Genomic DNA, 13,202 nt, shown 5'->3' with positions numbered 1-13,202 from the left:
CTGTGAACAGTGGGTCCCCGCTATCAGGTAGAACAGGATGGGGGGGGCCGTTGGTTGCTTGGATTTTAGTGGTCGAGCAACCAGTGTCTTACAGGGTTCAGAGGCTAATTGGAAAGGGGACAGCCAAGGAGGCGGGTTCTCAACAAGGTCCTGCCATATGAGGATATATGGGATTTGATCTAAGTGGCCCGCACACCCAGGTAGGAAAATCTTGGACTTTACCCTAGTGATGACCACAAGTCGGAAGGTCCCTTCGGGTGGCCACCCTACATCAAAGGCAGGCCATTCGGAGCGACACAGAGTAATTAGCTTTCCTTTCCTGATTTCCATACCAAGATCATGGCCCCTTGCTCTTACTTCTTTGAAATTATTTGTAAAGAGAGATAGAGGAGTGCTCTGGGTATTACCCAACCTGTAATAATTTGTAGTCCCTTCCTGTAAAGGAATGTGGGTTTGAATCCCTGCAAAGGAAATCTGATCTGACTTATTAATGATATTTAGTCGCGATCGTGCTCCGACAGCCCAGATCAGAGACAGTTACTGCCCAAACCGCAGACCGGCGCTCGGGGCAGTTCAGATCAGAAACAGCTACTGCCCAAACCCCAAACCGGCGGTCAGGCCAGTTCAGATCAGAAACAGCTACTGCCCAAACCCCAAACCGGCGTTCGGGGCAGTGCAGATCAGAAACAGCTACTGCCCAAACCCCGAAACCGGTGGTCGGGGCAGTTCAGATCAGAAACAGCTACTGCCCAAACCCCGAAACCGGTGGTCGGGGCAGTTCAGATCAGAAACAGCTACTGCCCAAACCCCGAAACCGGTGGTCGGGGCAGTTCAGATCAGAAACAGCTACTGCCCAAACCCCAAACCGGCGCTCGGGGCAAACCGGCGGTCGGGGCAGTTCAGATCGTAAGCTAGATCAGACAAGCGCCAGGGGACGTCTCCCACCGGTCTCCGCTGGCTGTCCTATAGCGCGTCCGCCAGGACTGTGCCATCTCCAGTTTCAGACCTCGCGAGTTGCAGATTCAGATTCAGAACAGACACACAGACACAGACAGACAAACGGAGATGAGCCGGCTCACCTATCAGTAGATCGATCCTAGTAGATCCGTTGACCAGGGGTCTGGTGGGCTTGGGGAATCCCGGACGAGCCCCCAGATGTTATGCCCAGACCCTCTATTTCCCAAAGAAGACCACCAGAGTCCAGAGTCAAAGCCAAGCGGCAAGGATCTTTATGACAAGTTCGAACTTGGTCCCTCCATTACACAGCATACAAGAGGGCCCCGAACAATGCGAGTGTTTGCTTTTTATAGCCCGAAAGTTACAGGGGAACAAAGGAATTCTTTTGGTTCCCGCGCTTTCAGTAAAACTTTGAACGGCTGCCTCCTTATCGGAGACTTTTCCAGGTGGTGTTTGTACTGGGCTCAGGAAGTTTGAGAGATATATGGCAATATGTGGTGGGATGGGAGGATGGGATGTGTTTGTATTGGGCTTGTTTGTTTTGAGCCCGGGGCTGAGGAATGTGCCTGGCTCCTCTCACTATGTTGGCCAGGCTGGTCTCAAACTCCTGACATCAAATGATCCACCCTCCTCAGCCTCCCAAAGTGCTGGGATTACAGGCATGAGCCACTGTGCCTAGCCTGTTGTGGGTCTTCCATATGAGAAAGTTATTCCCCTGTGCTCAGCGGTAGCGGAATGCCAATTTGTATTCATGAAGACTTCAGAGCCTGATTTTTCTGCCTCACCCCCAAGGGCAGATGATTTTGCATGTAGACTTCCCTAGAGCAGTGGATTTTTGCTTTACCCTCAGGAGCATGGAGCAGGTTCTTCCCAACCTTTCCCTAGAGGCAGATGGGTTTGCTTCTATCCATATCTCTTGGGGCCTGTGTATGACAGAATCTGTCACTGCTTCATCAGGAGAGACAGAGAAAAAAACAGTCTGTATTTCTTTACTGCTCTCTAACAGCATAGTTTAATTCTTAAAAATATTTGTAATAGCTGATTTGTTGTACTTGTCTGTCGCCCCAGCATTCGAGCCATTTTGCAAGCAGTTTCTGTTTTCTTCATTTTCTTTTCTTGACTACATATTTTTGCTTGGTATAAAGTTATCTTTCCTAAGAACACTAAGGAGACTCTATTCAGTCTTCTCCTCTGCCCTTTAAGATTGCCATTAAAAATCTATTTCTGCAGAATTGAGATTTCTCAAAGAACTAAAAGTAGATCTACCATTCCATCCAGCAGTCCTGCTACTGGGTATCTACCCAAAGGTGAATAAGTCATTATATCAAAAAGATACCTACTTGCTTATGCTTATCATAGCACAATTCACACTTGCAAAGATTTAAAGTCAACCTAGGTGCCCATCAACTGATAAGTGGATAGGAAAATGTACTATATCTATCTATCTATCTATCTATCTATCTATCTATCTATCTATCTATCTACTATAAAATATTGCTCGGCCATAAAAAAAAGAATGAAATCATGTCTTTTGCACCAACCCAGGTTGGAACTGGAGGCCATTATCCTAAGTGAAGTAATTCAGGAATGGAAAACCAAATACCGCATATTCTCACTTACAAGTGGGAGTTAAGCTATGCATATGTAAAGGCATACAGGATACTCTAATGGGCATTTGAAGAGATTTAGAAGGGAGGAGGATAGGAAGGAAGTGAGGGATGAAAACTACCTATTAAGAATAATGAATACTATGTGGGTGACGGGTAAACTCAAAGCCCACACTGCACGCTATACAATTCATCCCTGTAACCAAAAAACAATTGTACCCCTAAAGCTATTAATTTTTTAAATTTAAATCTATTTCTACTAAAAATCTAGTAGAGGTAAGTGAAGAATAATTTGTGATTAAATATACGTTCCTTTTGTGTCTGGGGCTCCCAATCATTGTAAACTAGTATTCAGCCTTACTGTGTCCCTTTAGAATATTGTTTGTTTTTTGTATGTTTGTTTTATTGCTTTGGTTTGGCTTTTTGCAGATTTCTGGCTGTGCCCTGCCAAAAGTAGAACAGTTCATACATCTTGTGTTCTTGGAAAGAGCTTAACACTCCTTGGAGTAGAGTTCCCTTAGCAGACTTGTAACTTCAACTCGTTGACTGGATTAAAATAATTGTATTTTGTATATTATCTCACTGTTTCTCATTTTTAGCTTGAGAGTGATGTTTGTTTGCAGGTTTCTATACTCAGAGTGAAAGGAGAACACTTGTCCTATGTATTGAATGGAATTTTATTTTAAATAAAATAAGGCATTGCTTTACACAGCCAATATTTCTTTAGATTTTCTCTACATGTCTGTGTTTTTTATTAACATTTTCGTGTTTTTTAACTTGATCAATACCACTGAATATTTCTGTAATTGTGAGTTCTCTGCTAATGAATTATCTACATTTGACTTCACTACAAATGCCTTTGAACTTTTCTCTATGTTTTGTTTCCAGACGTTCTATGCTGGATGTGCTTAAGTGTTGATTCTCTTCAGGGCAGTTCTCAAATCTAAGGATTTTGGCATTTCTTCAGTTTGCAATGTGAATTAGCCGTTGTCACTTCTTCTCTTCTTCTCTTCTCCCATCTGTGACTTACTAATTTGTACATTAGTTTCTTTCAATAGTTCCCATAGAATTTGTAAGTGCTCTTTTTTGTCTTCCATTCATTTTGTTCATCAGCCTGGATATCTTCTATAAATTTGTCTTCCACTTCACTAATCCTCTCTTTTTTTCTTGTTCATCTTAAAGTCCTAGTCCTATGGTTTAGCTCTTCACGAAGTCAAATCAAACAATTGGAGGTTTAATAATTCTCTCCTTCCTTGAAGTTCCTTGATGCTGAACTTCAAATTTTGTCTATCTCCAAGTGGCTGACATAAATCTATGAACAGCTTTTGGTCTTTTCAGCTGCTTTTTCCAGAATAAACAAACAGTTCCAGATGAAAAGATATCCTAATCGATGGGTAACAAATATTTTTCCAAGAACAATCATACATATTTTCCAATATTTAAGAAAAAGAAAAGAAGCAAATAATTTTAAGAAGTCCAATTATTTCCATTCTTATTTATATTTCTGGTGATAGTTATCAGCTCATATATTATTGTTAATTAAACTCTACAGATGGGTTATGAGTAAAGGAAGCTAATATCTCATTTATATAGAAAAATAGGAATTTCTTTCTATGAAAATGGTATTGTTATTCTTACTATTATCATTATTTTTTAATTTTAGAAAGTCAGTCATGCATTGAGTGTATACTACAGATTGTTATATTCTTTGCCATGCAATACTATGTTAATACACTTTTTGTGATTGTAATAATGTGCCCTAAGAGAATTCTGAAGATTTGCATTTGTATGTCTGTGCTTTTCAGAACCATTTCCACCATTGCCAGTGCTCTTTCCATCACTTTAATAAAGTAATAGCATCTTTATGGCATCATTTTCCATGAAGATCTCCTTACCCATATTTTTGGACAAGATGTGTTTAATCCTCTGCAATTCACCTATTGTTTTTGAGTGGTACAGCCTTCCTATAACAATGTGTCTGGCACTTACCTCATGGAAGTGTTTTTAATTTCCCCTTACAAGTTCTTTATTTTATGTGTAACTTGGTTTGGAAAACAACAAATGACTTAATTTATAATGATAAGATTTTGAGATAAGCAAATATGCCATGTCTTCAAAATATTCTCCATGATCCCCCAGAGCAGACTATTGTCCTAGTATGCCTCTGTGTAATGTCAGTTTTGATGTTCATGAACTTGCATTATGTCATTATCATCATAATCTAAGACTTTCTATGAACCTGCATTATGTCATTTGCATCATAATGTAAGATTTTCTATAATAATCAATACTTTTTGAAATTGATTGAAAATTATTGAGGACATTATGACTTTTTCATAAGTGAATTTGAAGCAAATAACTGAATATTTATTTGGCTACACCAATAAAGTAATTTAGAATTATCATTGTGAATGTTAATTATTTTAATATTTCATGTAAGATACGTACAAATTATATATAGTTACGCCAGCATGTATTGTAGCATATGAAAGACACAGGTGAAGTTAAATCAGGTAATTTTAATATCAGGGACTAGGAAATAACTGGCCTTAAAGGTCATGTGTGTATCTTTTCTGTATTTAAAGAATAAAGAAGATTAACATAGCAAATATAAGGAAGTCTACTTAGAATTACATAAAATTCTGAAAAATATTATTATCAGATTTGTTAAGAAGTGAGACATTGTGTCTGAAGAATATTTAACGTTGATTAGGGGTATATAACTATTCCATGGAATGAAATTAAAAATTTCAATTTGACTAAAACTGTTGATCACCACCCTTCTAAGTGTGAATACACAAAGACACACACCATTTTTCAGATAACTATATATTATTCATGGAATTAAGAACTTATACTTTTTATACTTTTTGTATTCCTTAGGAACATTACAGATAATTTTTCTTAGCTGTGCTAATGTTGCAAAAACTTTAGGAGTGTGTCTTCTGTAAAACTAAACTTTTGGCATAACATTGTTAAAAAAATTACTATTTTTTTTGCTGACCTGCTACTATAAGAACTATATTGTCCCAGGGCTTTCTGCAGTGTCATTTATATTTGAGATTATTGCTTTTCTTAAAATACAAGAGGTATATGAATTATTTAACTTTGGTTTCATCTGTGTTCTTCATGAACATATTTCATGAAAATAAACATGCAATTGCTGCCTCATTCATTAATAAATAGAACCCAGTGGGCCACAAATATGTCACTTATATTATATACTTTTAATACATTGAATGTTCACATTGTTGTAAAATATATTTAGTGCTTTATGATAAAAGTAACATTAATATTCAAATATAAAGCCAATTAATGTTTACAGATAAAGTAAAACATGATAAAAATTTTACAAGTAGGAAATCATCTGTGTATACATACAGTATCTGTGACCAGTATAAGAAAATGAAATTTAATTTTTTCATTATACTAAAAAATCTAAGGTTATACTTGATGTTATTTCAAACATCAGCTTTCCTTTCTCTAGCTTATTTTTTATTTTTGTGTTCTTATTTCTTCATTTACATAAGAAATAATCTCTTGAACATATAAAAGTCTGATGCAGAGAAATCCTCCACTAATTCAACCTTAAAATGTAATTGCAAAATAATACAATATTTATTCTATTCCTTAAAAGGGATGTTTGCTATTTTACATTTTGCCTTATTTGACTAAATTTGCCCTGTATTCATCAGTAAAACTAAATTGGAAAGTTACTTGTTTAGTACTCCTAAAAATTAGTATTAGCTAGATAAATTAATGTTGAGTGCAGAAGCATTTACTAAAAACACTCAAAGGTCATGATAATGGATAAAAAAGTTTGGTCAGAGTGTGGCATATCGAATTGATAAATGGAAATGGGCTGTCCTGAGTACAGAAAATAAGGAACTGTGTTATCTAAAATGTAAAACTAATATTTAAAATTAGTAGTGAAAAGATGACCTGCTTTTTACTATCGATATTTGTTGGCAGTTTTAAACATCAGTGATAAAATACTCCTTCCTAAAAAACAAATTAGTGAATCGATGTTCTATATAATCATGGCAGTTACTGGTGTAGATTTCAAATGTATATAAATATATACATATATGCAAATTAGGTCATCTGTTGATTTTTAAATAAAAGCCTTTCTATTCAATAAATATCGATTGTATTCTATAAAGAACGTTACTATACAGTGAGCCTCTCACACATGGGCATCTGCTCATAGCTCAGAAACTTTCAAGTTTACTTTGGACAAAGTTTCTGTTTCCAACCCCAATGTTAGTATGTATTCCTGACTAGTAAAGTACATTTAAAGTAAATAGTGAGAGTGTAAATCTTGTGTAAGCAAAATCCAAAACTTGACTTATTTCAATTCTGTCATGTCTTTGAATACCAGGAGAAACAATGAGTCTGGCTTAACAAAGGTGCCGGTCGTACCAAATGTAATAACAGAGCTATTTTGAATTGGCTTCTTTGTACAAATACAGTACAAAAAAAATCAAAGTAAAGTAATATTAATGCACCTGTAGTCTACTGAATAACATAAAAATCTGTGTGTTCATCAGGTAATAAAGGAACAAATAAATAAAGGAGGAAAGGAGATTTCTTTCTTAAAGTAGAATTCCAACCACTAAATACTATATAGAAGGAATAGTGAAGTTGGAAAATCACCATGTGCAACATTCAAAGACTTGACTCAGAAAAGAATCAATGAAGATTGTTAAAGCTAGCAGGTCAAATGTTGAAAGGAAACAGGGTTTTTATATAATAATCTCTAATTATTTCTTCCTGGTTACTTATTATGCAAAATTAGTTGCATTACAGTCGAAAGACTGGGTGGATGATTTTTAGTCAAATTATGAGTGTTGACAAAACCAAAAGGAAACACTGAGATAATGTCCCTTTTTATGTGATGCACTGATGTTTTGCTCACTGCTGTGATATCCCTATTAGCCGAATTATGTAGCTTTGTCATTCAAAACAATTTATCAGTATGACCTGTGGGTTTAATACACGCTGAAGGCTAATACTTCTGAGAGGGTAATAGGGCAGGTAAATGCTGTTGTTTTTGTTTTGCTATCTTACTGCATACATGTGTAACATATACAACAGGCAAAAGTCAAGGGAAATTCAGAGAATGGAAGCATGCCTCCATATCTGTGCTCATAAATTTATTATTGTGACAACTATTTTGCTTTTCTTCCATTTGTAATAATTATCTTTAAAGCTATTAACTACTTAACAAATCACTTGGATTAAATTGATTTCTTTTTAAATTCTTTATAATTAATTATGTGGTTATTTTTATAACCTTATTTAAGTGATTGATTCACTTATTTTTCTCTCTAGTAAAATAATAAAAGTATTTTAGGGCTGCAAATGTTCCTTTGCTTTCAGCATTGGCCATGTCAGAAATATTACGTATAGTGTAATTATTTTACTTGGGCTTTTGAAAAGTCAGTAATTGCAGCTTGGTAAACTGTTAGGAAAGCTAACTACCTAGGAGAGTGTTTTGTTTGGCATTTAATTTCTCATTGATTAATTTATTTAAATGGCCTTTTCTTAATGGTTTCAAATTTTATTGTTTTGTGAAATTTCATATGTGGTAAAATTGATCATCTTTTTTTGATGTTTCATAGCTGGAAGACAAACCATCAATGAATTGTATGAAAGTTTTGCGGAGATGTATATACATGCACTCACACACAAACACATGTGTTAGTGCATATATATACATATACACATGTTAATGCGTGTTTGTGTGTGTATACATATATACACATACATGCATATTCTAATGACTTTATAAAATATTATTCAGGTATTCTCAATTCTTGTTTATTGTTTGAATTTCTAAACAAATGAGTGAGAATGCTATCTTAAAGTTCTCCTAATACTGTTACATTTTGCTTTTTTATTTTTTAATACCAGTATTCTTCATACATTTTATATAAAACACTGGATGCATTAACTGGATGCATAACCAGTTATTACTTTTTTTTCTCTCCATGAATGTATCAAAATCTCCTTTACCAAGAGTAGTCATATTGTTTGCTTGGCTTTTTTATGCTATGTGCTAATGTTGTGTTTCTCCCTTCCCTGATGCGTAAGACCTGACTTACCACCAGATTGAAAGGCTATTAATCTTCCATGGACAACGAAGGTGATTTTCTGCTGCCTCTTGCAGGAATAGGAAGAGAAAAAAATGAGAGGGAAGTAAAGCATCAAACTCCAACCAGAATAGCTGTCTAGAAATGCCAAGTTACTACATACATTTTCATTTCTCAAGTACAAGCAAATTCTGATATTACAAACCGAGAGTTAGAGAAATCAAGAAGGTTCAGTACCCTAATAATAGAGTTCTGTAATCTGTGGGCTCTTTGGATAAAACAGTCATGTACAAGGAGTATGCACACAATATTTCTAATTTTATAATAATATTCATATGACATATTGTTTAAAGTACAATGTAGATCATTGAGAATTAACAAGTTTTTTTTTGTTGTTGTTGTTGTTGTTTTTGAGACGAGGTCTCTCTGTGTCACCCAGGCTGGAATGCAGTGGCACGATCTCAGCTCACTGCAGCCTCTGCCTCCCAAGTTCAAGGGATTCTCCTGCCTCAGCCTCCCGAGTAGCTGGGACTACAGGGGTGCGCCACCGCGCTGGCTAATTTTTTTTTTTTTTTTTTGAGACGGAGTATCAGTCGCCCAGGCTGGAGTGAGTGGCGAGATCTCGGCTCACTGTAAGCTCCGCCTCCCGGGTTCACGCCATTCTCCTGCCTCAGTCTCCCGAGTAGCTGGGACTACAGTTGCCGCCACCTCGCCCGGCTAGTTTTTTGCATTTTTAGTAGAGACGGGGTTTCACCGTGTTAGCCAGAATGGTCTCGATCTCCTGACCTCGTAATCCACCTGCCTCGGCCTCCCAAAGTGCTGGGATTACAGGCGTGAGCCACCACAAACAGCTGAACATCTTTACTATTTTGAGAGACACTGAAATACTAAGCATTCAAAGAAATTATAAATACACACGTTTCAAATAGTGTTATATAGTAGTCAATTCATGTTGATACTTGAAATGATATCAAAATGTAATTAAAGAAATAGTATGTCCAAAATACATTTTTTCTTTTAAATTTATTGGATTAAATGGAATAACCTGGTTTATTACGTTTCTTCTTCCACAAATACAGAAAAAATTGTCTACATACTAAGTTCACAAATAGGATGTTTCTAAATTCTCTGTTATATTATATGTTCAATAATTGACTAATTAATAGAGAATAAAGTTTACAATAATCTATTATTTTGCCTTCAGTATAATTGGGTTCTATTAATCATAAACCTATATGTTGTTTATGGAAAGATATCTCCGATACTGATTTTGCAAAATTATGACAGTGAGATAAATCTGACATGGGAAATGTATGACAGTGGAAGAAGTCTGATATGACTGGCTCTATTTTGCTTCTTGCCTCCAAGTTGCCCTTGTTCATGCCTGCGCATAGGTCAAGCTAGCTTTGGAAGGAATTTAGGTCATAGTTTAACTTTGAAAGAAAGATGGTAACAGCCTATTCTTGCAACAAAAAACCCTCCTTGCTTGGTGATCAGACTGCATGTTTAACAAATTATGCACAAGAATAGAAATTATGGCTCAGGAGTCATGCAGCCAGAGGCCACACAGTTCCTATGCTCCCCAATTGCTCCTATAGATAACATCACTATTGTAAACCTGAGAACAGAGTTTGAGGTATTTTTCAGACCCTGCATTCTTGTGGACCAGCTGGCACCACTGAGACTAGAAACAGGCTCATCTGGTCTTGCAGCCCCATTCAGGAACTAAGTGCAAGAGGACAAGTTATTACTCCCTATGATTTCATCCCAACCCAACAAATAAGGATTCTCTAATCACAACCCCCATCGCCAAATTATTATTAAAAATTCCTAGCCTCCAAATTTTCAGGGAGGTTAATTTCAGTAAAAATAAACTCCTGTCCTCTCACTTAGTCGGCTGCACATTTATTACATTCTTTCTCTGTTGCAAAAACCTGCTATTCTCAGTACATTAGCTTTTGGGGGCAGAGGGTAAGAGGAAATGTGGGCGTTTATAACTCCTCATACAGTGCTTTCTTTCCAGGCTTAATTGAACATTGTAATCTCTGATATAATGATGTTTTAAGAAATTATTTGTCCAAGAAAAAAAATCTGTAAATAATTGTGCTTGAAACAGCTGTTTTCTCATAGAAGTTACTCTTATTTGAAAGCCATTTTCTCATGAGATAATTATTTTTCCATTTTCGTTCACATTCATAGGCGGAAACTAAGTCTATGTTATAATGTTCCAAAATCTCTAAGGATAGGTAAAAATTTATATTTTTATATAAATATAAAATCAATAAAACAGATTTGTGTGAATCAATAAAACAGATTTTGGGTTTTATTTCATTTTAGTGAAACCAACTGGATTTTACATTAACATGATAATTGTTATAGTTTTATCCTTTCTTGATCCTAGTACTGCTCTTTTCACAATAAAATAGCAGTATTTTTAAATAGTAAGAATAATCCGTGATTTAAATACATCCTTCTGTTTATACTATAGGAAATGAATTTTTTAAAAGACTGGCCATAAGCAAAAAACAAACAGAAAAAGCAACACACATACAGAGATAACTTTATTATTTATTCTAAAATACAATCAATCTGTTTGCTTAGCTTAAATACTGATATTAAGGAGATAAAGCTAAGACAAAATGCTACATGCTACATTTAGCACAATAGTAAACAGAGTAGTGGCAAATGTTATTTTGATTTTTTAAAGATATATTCATGCTTTTTCTTTCCATGTCTATTATTCACCCTCCTCTGTGATGAACTCCTATATATGTCATATTGATTTTTTTGAAAAAATTAATACTTGCTTAAAATTTTATTGTTAATGTATGATATTTTGGACTACATTTAGTCTATTCATTAGCCTGCTTTTCTTAGAGTCCTTTTCTTTTGTAAACTGGCCAAACTTCCAGAATTCTTTTTGCAGCTGTATGGTGGATGTTATTCCTCCACGATACTTAACATATCTGTCAGTTAAGCATATAACACTAGAATTAAATGTAATCATTTTAAAGACTCCCTATCAAGTTCACAATAGAGCAAGATTTAAAAGGGGCATTTTATAAAGCAAAATTTATAGAAATAGAGATTTTATTTGAACTCTATGTGTCTGCATATGTGTGTATTTTTGTGTATAGATATTGATAAAGCTCACTTAATAAAATCAGAATGATGGTAACTAATTCCTTCATACATTATCATGCAGAAAATAAAACAATTTCAGAGCTCAGCCACTGATAATGATATTAGTATACCTGTTTTGTGAATGTTTGTATGTATATGGGCACAAATCTTTATATGTAAAATATTCTGAATAAAATACTTTTTTTCTTAACCTACTAAAATCAGGATTTCAATCACAATTTTATTTTCCATTGGGATAAAGGTGAATCTTAATTTACTTCAACGCTTACATCCTATGGGTCTTCTTTTTCTTCTATTAAAAATACCACTCAAATCTTTTAAGTTTAAGAGAAATTGTGTGTATTTTGGTGTGCCTACGTGTCTGTGGATGTGTATATGCTTAGTAACATAATATTCCTGTCATATAGGTATAGAAAAGAACATTTCAATCATTGTAATTGTCAGAATAAATGACTCTCTTTTTAGATGAAGGGCTTTTCTTTTCCAAGTTTTCTTTTTCTTTTTTTTTTTTTCCAATCAACTGAGTTGCAATTAACACAGCAGCAGGACAAATTAACTGAAGGGTCTTTTAAACCAGAAGCGTACACATCTAAGCTGAGCTGCAGCTCTAGACTTCTTCATTTTGTAGGTGGAGGCTGGGTTAATTGCTTTTAATTAGTTTGTCTAATTACCCTAAGTAGGCCCAATATTTGTCTGTGTCTTGCTTATACCAGGGACCTGAAAACCTCAAGGCAAAATTTATTTCAACACATTATTTCTCTCTGCAATTCCTTGCCCTTTTATTCTCCTAATTGGCTACTGATAACTGCTTCTATAACCCTATAGGACCAAAGAACATGGAGACACATATTCAGTGATTTCCACTATATTTTTTTCTCTTCACATTAGAAGAACATCTTTGTTCTTCCAGCATATGGCTCCATACCAGAAAAGTCATTTCCCATGGTGGTATCTACTTGTTACTTCTTCTCTCTGAGGCCTCTTCCAACCACCCTATTTGACATTGACACCTACCCACCAACCTTCTACCTCTTTTTAAAAAATTTGCATAGCATTGATTGTTCTCCTGTAAGCCTTATTTTCACCTATTAATTATTTATTGTTTACCATTCATCTTCCCTCTCCGTATCTCAATTGAAGTTAAGAATTCTTTTTTCAAAATTTTATTCACTGTTAAATTCTAAGATTCCCAAAAATTCCCTATCATACACGTAGACTCAATAAAATTTAAGTGTATTATTGAATGAATCATTCCATATTTTGTTAAAAATCAAAGTGCTGTTATTTTACACCATCAACTTGTAGCTGTATTAAAAGATTATTGACTGCAGGGGAACTATGTCACTAGCCTGGAAGTTACAGTTACAGCTTCCACCTTACAAGCTGAATGGATACAGCT

The sequence above is a fragment of the Macaca fascicularis genome, chromosome 5 (assembly GCF_037993035.2).
Source record: "Macaca fascicularis isolate 582-1 chromosome 5, T2T-MFA8v1.1".
Lineage (NCBI taxonomy): Eukaryota > Metazoa > Chordata > Mammalia > Primates > Cercopithecidae > Macaca > Macaca fascicularis.
Note: the sequence above shows the minus strand (reverse complement) of the source record.